The 14,153-nt window shown below is 46.9% G+C and overlaps 1 protein-coding gene across 6 annotated transcripts in view; it reads left to right on the forward strand.

Annotated features, from left to right (window-relative positions):
* Positions 1-5,680: 5,680 nt before the first annotated feature.
* SPTB (spectrin beta, erythrocytic) overlaps positions 5,681-14,153 on the forward strand; it is a 133,968-nt gene continuing 125,495 nt past the window's right edge. For 5 of the 6 annotated variants that reach the window (XR_010746272.1, XR_010746271.1, XR_010746273.1 and 2 more), the window contains exon 1: positions 5,682-5,839. The gene's annotated coding sequence lies outside the window, so the exon portion shown is untranslated. Of the gene's footprint in view, positions 5,840-14,153 lie in introns of all 6 variants that reach the window. The other variant, XM_066343794.1, reaches the window with a different exon arrangement.

Genomic DNA, 14,153 nt, shown 5'->3' on the forward strand with positions numbered 1-14,153 from the left:
TGTCTCTTAGTCTCATTTTTATGTTCCACCAATGTATGGAATCATGTAGTTCTTGTTTTTTTCTGATTTACTTATTTCACTCCTTATAATGTTATCAAGATCCCACCATTTTGCTGTAAATGATCTGATGTCATCGTTTCTTATGGCTGAGTAGTATTCCATAGTGTATATGTGCCACATCTTCTTTATCCAGTCTTCTATTGAAGGGCTTTTTGGTTGTTTCCATGTCTTGGCCACTGTGAACAGTGCTGCAATGAACATGGGGCTACATGTGTCTTCACGTATCAATGTTTCTGAGGTTTTGGGGTATATACCCAGTAGAGGGATTGCTGGGTCATAAGGTAGTTCTATTTTCAGTTTTTTGAGGAACCACCATACTTTCCTCCATAATGGTTGTACTACTTTACAGTCCCACCAACAGTGAATGAGGGTTCCTTTTTCTCCACAGCCTCTCCAACATTTGCTATTACCCGTCTTGTTGATCATAGCTAATCTAACAGGGGTGAGGTGGTATCTCATTGTAGTTTTGATTTGCATTTCCCTAATAACTAATGAAGCTGAGCATTTTTTCATATATCTGTTGGCCATTTGTATCTCTTCCTGGGAGAAGTGTCTATTCATGTCTTCTTCCCATTTTTTTATTGGATTGTTTGTTTGTTTGTTGTTGAGTTTTATGAGTTCTTTGTAAATTTTGGAAATTAGGCCCTTATCTGAGCTGTTGTTTGAAAATATCATTTCCCATTTAGTTGGCTGTCTGTTTATTTTTATATCAGTTTCTCTTGCTGAGCAAAAACTTTTTATTCTGATGTAGTCCCATTCATTTATCTTTGCCTTCACTTCTCTTGCCATTGGAGTCAAGTTCATAAAATGTTCTTTAAAACCCAGGTCCATGAGTTTAGTACCTATGTCTTCTTCTATGTACTTTATTGTTTCAGGTCTTATATTTAGGTCTTTGATCCATTTTGAATTAATTTTAGTACACGGGGACAGGCTGTAGTCGAGTTTCATTCTTTTGCATGTGGCTTTCCAGTTTTCCCAACACCATTTGTTGAAGAGGCTAGGGAAAGCAGTTTTAAAGTTTATTTCAAACAAATAACTTTGCTTCTGTGGTTCAGTAAAAATAGTTTTTTAGGATTAATTTCATTCAAGTTTGGTGTTTCTCTTTCATGGTATTGGCTCTCCTCCTCCAACAAAATCTTTGGTGATTTTAATTGTCTACTCATTTTTTTTTTTTTTTTTTTTGTATTTTTCTGAAGCTGGAAACGGGGAGAGACAGTCAGACAGACTCCCACATGCGCCGGACCAGGATCCACCTGGCACGCCCACCAGGGGCGACGCTCTGCCCACCAGGGGGCGATGCTCTGCCCCTCCGGGGCGTCGCTCTGTCGCAACCAGAGCCACTCTAGCGCCTGGGGCAGAGGCCAAGGAGCCATCCCCCAGCGCCCAGGCCATCTTTGCTCCAATGGAGCCTTGGCTGTGGAAGGGGAAGAGAGAGACAGAGAGGAAGGAGGGGGTGGGGGTGGAGAAGCAAATGGGAGCTTCTCCTATGTGCCCTGCCCAGGAATCGAACCCGGGTCCCCCGCACGCCAGGCCAACGCTCTACCGCTGAGCCAACCGGCCAGGACCTGTCTACTCATCTTTTATTTGAGAATGCTTTTGCCTGCCCATTCTTTGTGTGTGTGTGTGTGTGTATGACAAGGACAGAGAGAGACAAAGAGAGGGACAGACAGACTGGAAGGGAGAGAGATGAGAAGCATCAATTCTTTGTTGCGGCACCTTAGTTGTTCATTGATTGCTTTCTCATATGTGCCTTGACCAGGGGTCTATAGCAGACAGAGTGACCCTTTGCTCAAGCCAGCGACCTTGGGCTCAAGCTAGTGAGCCTTGCTCAAACCAGATGAGCCCATGCTCAAGCTGGCGACCTCGGGGTTTCGAACCTGGGTCCTCCGCCTCCCAGTCACATGCTCTATCCATTGCACCACCACTTAGTCAGGCATTGCCTGCCCATTCTTTTTTTTTTTAATTTTTTAACAGAGAGAGAGAGAGAAGGGAAGGGAGAGAGATCTAGAAGCATCAATTCTTTGTTGTGGCGCTTTAGCTGTTCATTGATTTTTTTTCTCATATGTGTCTTGACCATTGGGCTCCAGCAGAGTGACTGACCCCTTGCTCAAGCTAGCAACCCAGGACTCAAGCCAGCAACCTTGGGCTTCAAGCCAGTGACCATGGGGTCATGTCTATGATCCCATGCTCAAGCTGGCAACCCCACACTCAAGCTGGTGAGCCTGAGCTCAAGCCGGTGACCTCAGGGTTTCAAACCTGGGTCCTCAGCATCCTAGGCTGATGCTCTATTCACTATGCCACTGCCTTGTCAGGCCCATTCTTTTTATTATTGTCTCTCTTCAGGGGCTATGAAGGAAGGGCATGACATGCTATGCAGAAATAGTGAGGGTTCCCTCTCACTGGGGACAGTAGATACTTGGGCTTTGCCTCTCTGGTCCCAGGATCTGCACTAACTTCTTTATCTCACAGGCAAACCTCTGATACTTAATGCCAGCAGGAAAAGGAGGCTTAAGTAAATGATTCTAGGGCCCCTTCCTCCTCTTGTATCATTTGACTCTTTATTTGAACTTGCTTACACTGTTCCCTCTGAACCTGGCTTGGTTCCCCTGATTTTATTTTTCTTTAGATCAGATCCTGCCTCTCTTCTACATTTCAGGATTTCCTAAAAATTCTTGGAAAATTCATCAACTCTTTTTCTTATTTCTCTGTGCTATTAGATTTCCCGTTCTCTTTCAGACATATCTTTTTGTAAGATTTGGGATAGAAGGGAAGGTAAGAAGCATGTATTCAATCCACCATCTTGATCTAATCTCTACCTATTATTTTCTTTATTTTTTCTATTATCAAATAATACAAGTTCAATGTGAAAAATTCAGAAAATACAGAAATAGATAAAAAAAAAATGAATGTTCCTTCTTGTTCAGATTTCTCTAGTGACCCGACTTACATCTTCTTGGCCTCACCTATTGATTTTAGCTGGAGCTGGGTAGACAGTTCTGTGAGGGATTCCCCCAATTTTCTGGCTGAGATGATCTATTTTTAAAGCACACCTTTCCTTCTGGCCCCAGAACTCTCCCAAAGCTGCAAATTGCTTACTGGCAATCTGGGGTGGTGGTCGGGGGGGGGGGGGGGACACAGCCCTTTGACAATCTCCTGTACTTCAGGAATTCCAGGAGGTATTCTATACTCTTTCCAGGAAGTCCCTGCAGAATCAATCCCTGTTGCCCACAACAATGACCTCAATTATCAACCCTTATGTCAGCTTTTCCTTCCTATTTCACTCTCCTCAATTTCTAATTCTCACTCTCCGGGATCTGCCATTCCCCACCCTCCTTTGACAATCCCCTTTCCCTCTACAGACACACCTCAGAGATACTGTGGGTTCAGTTTCAGACCACGGTAAAACAAACAAAAAAAACCAGGCATGGGAATAGAGTCGTAATCTTTTTGCTGGGAGAGGGTCTTGCCTTCAGTTTGCAAAACATGCAACACCTGTGAGGCACAATCAGCGGAGCCCAATTAAATGAGGTACGCCTATACATCTCAACTCTCTGCCGCAGTTAGGATTTTATCATTTCACTGCAGCTCTATTAGCTGTAAAGCATTTGTGGATGCTGTCAGGGTAACAGACTCTGTAGCAAAAGGAGGTTGTATTGAATTATTTAGCTTTCAGCTAATGTGGAGACAACTAAAGCTGCTGAGCTGGTTTGTAAAAATCCTGGAGTCATCTTCCACTCAATTGGGGCTTTTATCATATTAATTTTTTCTCATGGTTAAAGACGATCAATTTTAAGGCTACAAGGAAATCTGTGTCCAACTTTTCAGTTCAGTACCCTAACCCAGCTAAGGAATGATCTGACTCTTTCATGAGGTATAGAATGAGGTAGCTGAGGACTTGCAAGTCTAGGGAATCATGAATTTATTAATAAGTTATTTCACATAAGGCTTCTAAAAACATAATTTCTCTTTCTTTTCTTTCAAAAATAGATCAAGGATTTCTACTTGAGATATATGATCATCTCAGCTTTGGAAGTTGGCCTGTTTTTCTTGAGTTTTCCTTGCCAGAATTTAGTTCTTAAATCTTTTTTTTTTTTAATGAAAAAGACCTTTCTGTTTCTAACTCAGTAATAAACAAATGGATTCTTAAATGTTATCAGAAAGGGAAGATCACTGCTAAAAGGATAGCCATAGATATTCTTTTATCTTCCCTATATTACTAGTGTCCCTTGGGAAGTTGAGCTTAGTAAGGGCCAAGACAACAGAGGGGCCAGTGGCGCGTCCTGTGACTTTGTAATATCTGTGGAGTTTGCCCCAGTTAGCACTTCTCATTATGTCCAAATGCCCACTCTCAAGAAGTGTGGCTGCAGCAGGAAGTGAAATATCTTGGCTAATGTTCAATATATAAGCTAAACATAAACAACTAAATGCCCCTTTAATGGTGAATCCTGGAAAAACAGTATAATTATACTCCCAAGCAAATAACTCAGGAGTAAGGCTGTTCCGTTAAGAACACCTGGCAGCAACCTCCATTGGTATCTCCATAGTACCCGAGATCACCCGGGCTGATGACTGGTGAGAAGCTGTCCCAGGCAGGGAGGTGGAAGGAGGACCACCAACCCTGATTGAACAATAACTTCTTATCGCAAAAAAAAAAAAAAGTTACTATAATGTACTGCCTCACAAGCTGCCCGTGTTCTTCCGTGAGTCTTTCTCCCCGAGATGACTCGGATGTGCCTTGTCTTTCCTCTCTGGCACCATTGGTTCTACTGTTTCCTTGGCCTGCTGCATCCCACACCACCCAGGCGTACAGGGAGGAGGACCTGGAGTCTCGCCTAGAGGCTGGGGGCCGGCCAGGAGGTGCGGGTGAGCTAGTGTGGCAGCTTGCTTGTTAATTACAGTCCCTGCACAACGCGAGTGCCTTGGGACTGCGGGCTGCGCCCTGCCAGCTTTGCCGGGTCCACCTCGACCTCACCAGGTTGGCAGACAGAAACAGGCTGGGAGTGGGGGCCTCCAGCCCAGTGCCCACCCCTGTCCTCCCAGCGTCTGCTCTCACCGCCAGAGGGAAGAAGCCTGCCTCGGAGCGCGCAAACACAACAATCTGTTTCTCCCAAACCCGCAGCAACAGGGGCGCACTGCTTGGGCGCCCGCCTCATTCACCCTACGGCCTAAGCGTGTCTTTTAGTATATTTAAAACACCTAACTATGTACAGTGGGGACGCAGGGCGGGAAAGCTGGAGGGCTCATTTTCGTGGCCAGGCTTGCAGCTCCGCGCGCAGGAATTAGGCCCGAGAAGCACAGTCAAACCCTTTACCCCGCCGCAGGGGGCTCGAGTAGCGCGCGGTTTGGGGAAGTGAGCGAGTTACGGGGCCTGCGGTGGCTCGGACGACTGGCGTCTTGGGCTGGGGTGGTCCGAGGAGGCTGAGGCCGCCCCGGGAGCCTGCCAGGGGCCGGGCAGGTGTCCCCTGGCACGGAGGCTGATTGGCAGGTGAGGGAGTGGGTGGGGAAGGCAGGGGCTGGGCCTGGCGCTGCGGGAGGCTGCGGCCCCGCCTCCCCGCCCCCGCCGCGGGACTATCTGGTCCCGGCAGCAGCGATGTCCCCCGGCAGGAATGTCCCTCCTCAGATAATGTTATTTATATCTCTGGGCGGGTCCGCGGCTCGGCAGCACCAGGCGCCCGGCGGCCGCTGTGCCAGGAGCCCCGCGCTGCCCTCCTCCCCCTGCGCCTCCGCCGCCGCTGCCACCCCCGGGCTCGGGCTGGCCGCAGCTACAACCCCAACGCAGGTGAGTCTCGGGAGGGCCCGGCGGGCCGAGGGGGTTGGGTGCTGGTGCGGATGCGCGAGGCTAGGGCGCGCGGCGCGAGCGCAGAGGAGGCGCTGGGCCCAGGGGGCGCATGACGCGCGGGGCTCAGGGGACCGGATGGGGGCCCAGCCCCGGGTGCTGGGCGTGGAGGCTCTGCGGGGCCCGGGAGGCCCTGGCGGCTGCGGCAACGAATACCCTAGGGCGTGGGTATCAGCGTGGGTTTCGGTAGGCGCTTGGCGAGCTGGGTGCTTGCTTTGGAGAGACAGGTCTTGGAGTGTTGCCCTGTGACGCTGGGAGGGCGGTGAGGGGGGTGCGTGTTCTGGTCCTGGATTGTCTCCTCCAGGACCCCGGCTTGAGGGCAGAGAGGGTTCTGTCTCTAGCCTGTCCGACCTTCTCACTGCCCTCTCTGCCTCCCGCTGCCGGGTTTCTCAGCCCTGGGGCTGCTCAGATTCTCTTCTGGGGAACTTGGCTGTGCGCTCCCCGGCAGCCCAGCGTCCAGCCGGGGAGGACCGGGCAGGGCAGCGGAGGGGGGCGGCCGTCAGGCGCTGGGAATGACGCGGAGAGAGTGGCCGGGTGTAGACCCAGGGAGGAAAAATCGGAGCGCCCAAGCCATTCTCCAAGGGCCCCCACCCTCCCTCTCCCAAAGAGTTCGGCTCCTGCAAGCTCTATGGTCCAGTCTTCTCTCCTCGTCCTACCAGTCCCTCTTTCTTCAACAAGTTGGCCCTGAGAAATAGCAGAAAGTGGGAGAAATAACAGAAGCTTTAAAACAATCTCCAACTCCCAACAACTCGCCCAGACTTCCAAGAGTGGGGAAGTAGCTGTGGGCTTGAGCACTGTTTCCGTGACAACCAGCCCCAGGTAGGGCCTGGATTTATAGCCTATTAATATCCAAACCACTGTTTTCAGTGAGCTGTTAGCGGTGCCAGCAGTTAATAATAACAAGCTTAACTCGCTGAAAGAAAATGAAAAGAAGGCACTTAAAAAATAAAAAAGCTAGATGCATCAGATGGGTGTGTGTGTGTGTGTGTAATATAGTGACAGTATTTTGTACTGAGAACTGTTGTGAGGAGAGGCTAGGCTGTCACCTCCAGGGAAGAGGTGGCTATGCAAAACCCACAGCCTTGAGATAGTCATGGGCTATACCTCAGTTTCCAAGGAGAGAGAGTCAGGTGGCTCCTGAATGAGAGGAGTCTGCATATTAAACTTTTAGGCAACTCTATAATATACACTAACCTACCCTTAGCTTCACAGATGGTTCCACATTTTATCTTAGAATTCCCTCTTTGACCACCTCTCACCCCCATGACAGGTCATTTCCTATTCTCAGAGGGGTGGTGGGGGGAGACTTTTACTCTTTTGCTAGGAGCCCTGAGTTCCAGAAGATCTTCAACTCTTTTTTTTTTTTTTTTTGTAAGTGCAAAAAGTTAAGTGTACCAAACACCCAGCACGCAACATAGCTAGGCCTGTGCTCGCCTGGAGGCTGTGGGCCAGTTAGGGAAAGGAATATTGGGTTCACGTTGAAGAAGAGCCCACCAGCTTTCAGCTTTGAAACCAACTGACTCCTCAGGGGTGGGTCATTTATATAGAACTTGATCAAACTCTGAAGCGCAGCTGAAAGATATAAACCTCCATCATGAAAATGTAGCCTGTTAGACCCTTCGCTGTTGCTCCTGCCTTATCTGTGGCTCAGTCACAATGATTGGGGAGGAGCCAGGTCTGTTAATCCTGAGTTCTCGGAAGACTTGGAGTCTGCCAGTGGAACTGAAAGCACCTGAAAACTCCCAGGCATCCAGGACGGGTCCTGTGGCTTAGGCATATCAAGTTTTCCTGAGTTGCTTGCCCAGCTGAGAGCTGAGATACCCCCTTTTGCTCTGGTGGTTGTGTCTTCCAAGTGTTCTGGTGGTGTCCTCTAGCAGAACACCTGTAAGATGATTGGCTTTGGGGTAGGCAAAGCTATGGCAAGAGGCCAACTCCCACTTGGCATCATATCTGACAAAATAAAAATGACTATTTTAGGCAAAATAGGTGTGAGCGAAAGTTTTGAACTAACGTTGCAATCTGACGGTTCTGCCACAGTTCTGAAACAGACTGTTTTTGGTCAATAAAAATAATAACAGCTTTCTTTCTTTTTTTTCTTTTTTCTTTTTTTTTTTTTTTTGGTATTCCTCCGGAGCTGGAAACGGGGAGAGACAGTCAGACAGACTCCCGCATGTGCCCGACCGGGATCCACCCGGCACGCCCACCAGGGGGCGATGCTCTGCCCCTCCGGGGCGACGCTCTGCTGCGACCAGAGCCACTCTAGCGCCTGGGGCAGAGGCCAAGGAGCCATCCCCAGCGCCCGGGCCATCTTTGCTCCAATGGAGCCTTGGCTGCGGGAGGGGAAGAGAGAGACAGAGAGGAAGGAGGTGGGGGTGGAGAAGCAAATGGGCGCGTCTCCTATGTGCCCTGGCTGGGAATCGAACCCGGGTCCCCCGCACGCCAGGCCGACGCTCTACCGCTGAGCCAACCGGCCGGGGCTTTTTTCTATTTTTTATGTACAAGTGCCTATCTTGGTACCTGGGCTCTAGGTTAACCTTTGTGAAGTTAATGAGGGAATGAATGAATTCCCTCAGAAGTTCTTATTTTCACAGTAACTCCACAAGGTAGCTCACATTATCATCATTTTACAGGTGAGGAAACAGGTTCAAGGAAATTAAATAATGTGCACACATCCCACAGCTGACGAGAGGTGGGGACAGGATTCAAACTCAGCTGTTTGGTTCCACCCTCTTTTTAAGGTTCGACATTAGGCAGGGGCTATAGAAGTACAAGTTGGAGAGATTTGGTTGTAGGATCGTTGGTTAGTTCACAGCCATTCACTCTCAAGACCACAGGTAATAATTCTGCTCGTATCAGTCAAGCTTTAAGATATCATCAGAAGCTGGTATTGAGCACTTACTTGCTCAGAGGTGTTTGGCCTTGCCCATTGTGTTCAGGTCATCGTTTCAAGGACAGAACTGTAATTTTGGCAGTAGTCAAAGCATGGATTTTTGAAAACAGATTTTCCTTTCAGCCCTGGAAGTGGCCAGAAGGGCTTGATGATGCATGAGGACAGTGTGCTAGGACAGAGGATGACTATAAAAAATTCATGAGACAAACCCTGTTGGAGTGGGAAGGGACCTTGGAGGTCGCGGAGTCCAACCTTTTACTTGTGTAGTCACTGGCTCAGAGGCGAGACCTAACTGCGGCATTCCTGGTTCTTTATGTGCAGCTGTGGTCCATGCCCTCTGTACTTTTTATCCTTCCCCTTTCTTTCCTGTCTTTCTTGTTCTCAAGGCCAAAATTTAGTTTATTTTCTGGAGTTCTGCCTAATCAAGCTACTGGAGTCGTCTTATTTTCCCCCCCCCCTTTGGCAGAGATTGTGAGAGGAGATACGGTCCAATTCAATGCTTTCATCTTAGTGAAATCGTAAAATGTGTTGGAGATTAGGCAGGAGAGAGGTTAGTGAGTGTTAAACTCTGAACTGTTCTGCAATCTCCCCATTGCCTGCTACGTTTGCAGAGGTATGTGCTTTTCCTCAAGAGGCATGCACGTTACTGTCTCGAGCCAGTACAGGTCTCAAGACCCATAGTTATGCAGCATATCCAGGGCTGTGGGGAGAGAAAGGACTTTAGGGAGTTACTGGGACTATAACACCTCTTTAAACTCAGTCAATTAAATCAAAATCAAACACAACATTTTACCCTCTAACCAATACCTGAAAAGGTAGGAAATATGACCAGTTCGAGGTTTCAAGTGATCAAGTATTGCTCTTCCTTATCCATAACATTGTTTTTTAAATAACCTTAGACCTGTAGATTAGCATTTATAAATTGACTTGGAAGGATCAAGAGAAAATAACTGTGGTGTGTGGGCTGTTGAGAAATTTGATTTTATAATGAGGACTGGCAGGGAAGTTTATGGATACTGGGTTTTGAAACCACATGGATATTACTAGCCAAGAATTACTGTGAAAGAAAAGTATTTTGCCTTAAAGGTAGGTTGGATTGACTCAGTTTTCATAGACAGCCCTGTGGTTCCTGCCCCATTTCAGATAAATCTGGGGAGGAAGACTGATCGCAGCAGTCTGTGTACCAGTTTCGTGTGGCATTTGCCGGGTTTATCACAAAGATGCTGCTTTTCTCCGACAACCCCAAAAGGCAGCGGTCACATGGTTGTGGAGATGGAAATGGTGATGGAGGGAAGGTGTAGGAGGCAGTCAGGAGAATTCACTGTCAGACCTGGCTCCACTCACGGAATTGTCAACTCCCCTTGGTAAATATTTAGAAAATGTCAGAGCGTGTTTCCCTTTGTTGCCAGGCTTATTTCTTAATTCACAGCCAAAAGATGCAATTCTTCCATTTTCAGCCAACCTTAGCTGCATATCAACCCCCCAGGGGATCTCCAGCCTTACAGCTCACACAGTGTGAGAGGCAGTCCTAGACAGAAAATGCTTCCTCAGTGGGTTGTCTGGCTGGCTTGTGACATTCCCAAACCACCTTTGGAGATTCTCTTTCCTTCTTCTGGTGGCAGGAAATATTATGGAGCCATCTTCTTCTTACCTCAGTGAGACCTTTTCAGGCTTTGCCGTAATGTTGAATTTCCACAGTATACCCATGCAGACCTGGCCAAGGATATAATTACAAGGGCAATTAGAACCCAGCCATATATCATGTTAGCAGTGGGGGCACAAGTGGGGCTTCCTTTCTTCCTTTCATTTGAAAACCATAAATTTAGCAAGGGAAAAGGCACAGGGCTAGAAGAAAAAAAAAAGACTTTGCATTGAACTTGGCTCAGATCATCCAGGATATTTATGAAAAAAATAACAGGGCACCTTGACAACTAAAGAATAATAATTGTTTTGAATTATAGTCAGTTCAGAAGTTTCCATCATCATGAAAAGCAGGAGAAACTTGGATAATCCTGAAGGGGAATAAGTTGAAAATCATTTCCTTTTGGACCAGACTTAAATATGGGTGTGTCTCATTTGAGAATTCATAGTGCTTCAAATGGAACAAAGAATACTTGAAAGACAGAACGTGTGGGGACCAAAAAGCAGTGCCTGGCCTCATTCTGTCCTCCTGCCCAGCTCCTGCCTGTTCCCAGAAGCCCCCTAGGAGTGGCCAGTTTCACCTGCCATCATATTTTCTCAGGGTGGAAAAATAAGAGGCCTTTTGTAAGACCGACTCTGAACCATCAGTCATAGAGCATGAGAGCTGGAAAGGCCTGAGAGAGCCTTTTGAGAAATATTCAAAAAGAGCAAACATTAGGTACCTACTGTATACATTACACTGTAGGTGCTGAGGACATAAAAAGGGATCAGATGGAGACCCACTGGTCTGGTGACTCAACAGGTCACCTGAGAGAGAGCCTGCCGGAGGAAGCATCCGGTTCAGGCTGGGGAGAGTCTAGGATTTTTCTAATGGAAGAAGGGAGGGTGGGAGGGGAAGAGGTCCCAGACATTTAACCCCGAACAGACGTGCAATAGAGCATGGTTAGATTACAGAGTGAGCAGTAGGTCCATGTGGCTGTGTAGAGTATAGCCCAGGAACAGGCTGGAAATGTTACTGGCAAGACGGTTTAGATTCAGTTTGTCAAGAACATTAAAAGTCTAGGTTGAAATCAGTGAAGGCTGAGCAGGGAGGGACATGATCCGATCCTTGTTTAGCTGAAACTCACCGGAGACAGTGAAGGAAACGTGAACTAGAGGTCAGCTAATACAAGATGGTGATCACACAGGGGATGTCTAGTCCACTCGGTTTTCAGGATGCCTTCGACTGTGCAGCATCCTATGGTATTATATAATGCCTGCGTGAAAAAGCAAGGAAGATCTGACCATTCCTACTCTACAGTCAAGGAAACAGGATTAGAAATGTATAATAATTTTCCCAAGGTCTGTCTAGTAGATGATGACAGAACCTGACTTTTTTTTCTTTTTCTTTTTTTCTGAAGTTGGAAAAAGGGAGGCAGTCAGACAGACTCCCGCATGTGCCCGACCGGGATCCAGCCCGGCATGCCCACCAGGGGGCGATGCTCCACCCATCTGGGCTGTTGCTCTGTTGCGACCAGAGCCACTCTAGTGCCTGAAGCAGAGGCCATAGAGCCATCCTCAGTGCCCGGGCCAACTTTGCTCCAGTGAAGCCCTGGCTGCAGGAGGGGAAGAGAGAGACAGAGAGGAAGGAGAGAGGGAGGGGTGGAGAAGCAGATGGGTGCTTCTCCTGTGTGCTCTCGCCGGGAATCAAACCAGGACTCCTGCACGCCAGGCCGACGCTCTACCACTGAGCCAACTGGCCAGGGCCAGAGCCTGACTTTGACCCAATTTCCTAGTTCCAAGGCTGGGGCTTTGTCCAGATCTTCTCAATAGGGTAACTGAATATTCTAGGCTTTCTGTTTGAGATACTGTTTGCTTGCTTTTTTCAGCAGAACTTTCAGTCTAAGTTCATTGGTTCTGGAAAGAGGGATGAGGAAACTTGTTACAGTGTTTACTCTTTAGCCACAAAACCTCAAGAATAGTCCTCCAGAATGTGCACAGATGATATCTCAAAGCAATGGATTAATGTCAAGCATGCACATGGATTCCCAGCGTGCCGTAGATAAATGGGTTTATGTGCCTGTCAGTTATGTTTCAGCTTCTCATTCCCTCCTTCCAAATTTACTGGGCATTATTTTGCTTATGTCTCATTTTGGACTTCAAAAGTCTTTTTATTTCCAGTGATCTTGAGTATCTTGATTTGTACTTTCTTCAGTCTTCAACAACTGTATGTTAAACGCTCATTTATTTACCAGACATGACAAAAAAAGTCTGATATTATGGAGTTCACGTTCCAGTTGGTGAGACAGGTACTAAACACCAACAAACCGGTGATATAAAGAAAAAATAAAGCAACTCAAAGAGAAAGAGAAGGGGTTCTACTATTTGAGGTGGGATAGATGGGAAGGGCCTCTCTGATGAGTTGATGTTGGAGAGAAAATGTGGTCTGGATCACGTGGGTTTTAGCCATGTGAGAGGAAGCCACTAGAGATTGTGGGCAGAGGAGTGACTTGTTCAGATTTGTGTTTTCTGAGGATATTTCTGCTCGTCCTGTGGAAGACTGACTATAGGGGAGAAGAGTGGAAGCAGGAAGGGGAATGAAAGCTACAGTACTAGTCCAGGTTAGAGATGATGGACCAGGCTGATGGTGGCCTGGTACTGAGATGCAGCTGGTTTCTGGATAGGTTTTTAAGTTAGAGTTGATGGGATTTAGAAAGAGGGTAAGTCAAGAATGACCCAATTGGTTTTTGTTTGTTTTTTTCAAGTCTGAGTGACTACAAAAATGAAAAAGTCACTTATAGAGGCAGGAATATATCTTGTCAAAGGTACTGTGGGATAGTATTTCTGATTTTTGTTTTCATTGAGGAGTTGATTTGGAATAGACTCAGGCAGAATTTAAATAACACCAAAAAGGAGGTGTTTTATTCTGACTCATAACATCTGTTTGTTTTGAAATAAAGCCTGAGATATGCAGTTAGTTCTGTGGAGTCTACTATTACTTTTCGGTCGTTCTCACAACATCTCCACTATGTGACAGAGTTTAAGATATGGTACAAATAAGGTTGAAATATATTTCACTTATAATTAGAAATGTCTGCTTTTGCTGGTTTGAGCCCATACACTTTAACACCTTTGGTTGTCATATTTTTAAAACCTTTTAACTTATAAAATGAATTCAGGCACATGGTTAAGTGTATCCACATTGTAAAAGAGTATACAGTGAAACATAAAAGCATCCCTTCCCCCACCTCGATCCTGCTCCTAAGGAGTTATCAATGTCAACAGTTTCCTGTATATCCTTCAGGAAAACTTCAGTGCAGATGTCAGCATATGGCCTGATGTATTTCAAGCCATAGCTTTAACAAAGTGAAAGCATTTTTGTGACTTAGTCGCCCTCAGGTATTTATGTAAGTGGCCTGAGGTCCAGCTTTCTATCCACTAAGAATCTCCCTCTCCAAAGCCATCCTGTCTTGGAACACTGTGTACATCATATAACACCATTTCTCAAACACATCTGGTGGTTTCCCTCCAGGTAGAGATGCAAATTCAAACTCATAAAGTTGACTATTAGGAGCCATTGTCATCTGGCTCCAATCTTTTCCTGTCCTTATCTTTTTACCACTTCCCATCATAAACCCACTACTTGAACCAGGTTTATTTGCTTCTACTTACTGAGTCCTGAACATTTCTCCCAGATTTGGAGTGGTTTCCTTCAGTCATCCTGGAGGACTCCGGCCCCCAATAATC

Source organism: Saccopteryx leptura, chromosome 6 (genome assembly GCF_036850995.1).
Source record: "Saccopteryx leptura isolate mSacLep1 chromosome 6, mSacLep1_pri_phased_curated, whole genome shotgun sequence".
NCBI lineage: Eukaryota > Metazoa > Chordata > Mammalia > Chiroptera > Emballonuridae > Saccopteryx > Saccopteryx leptura.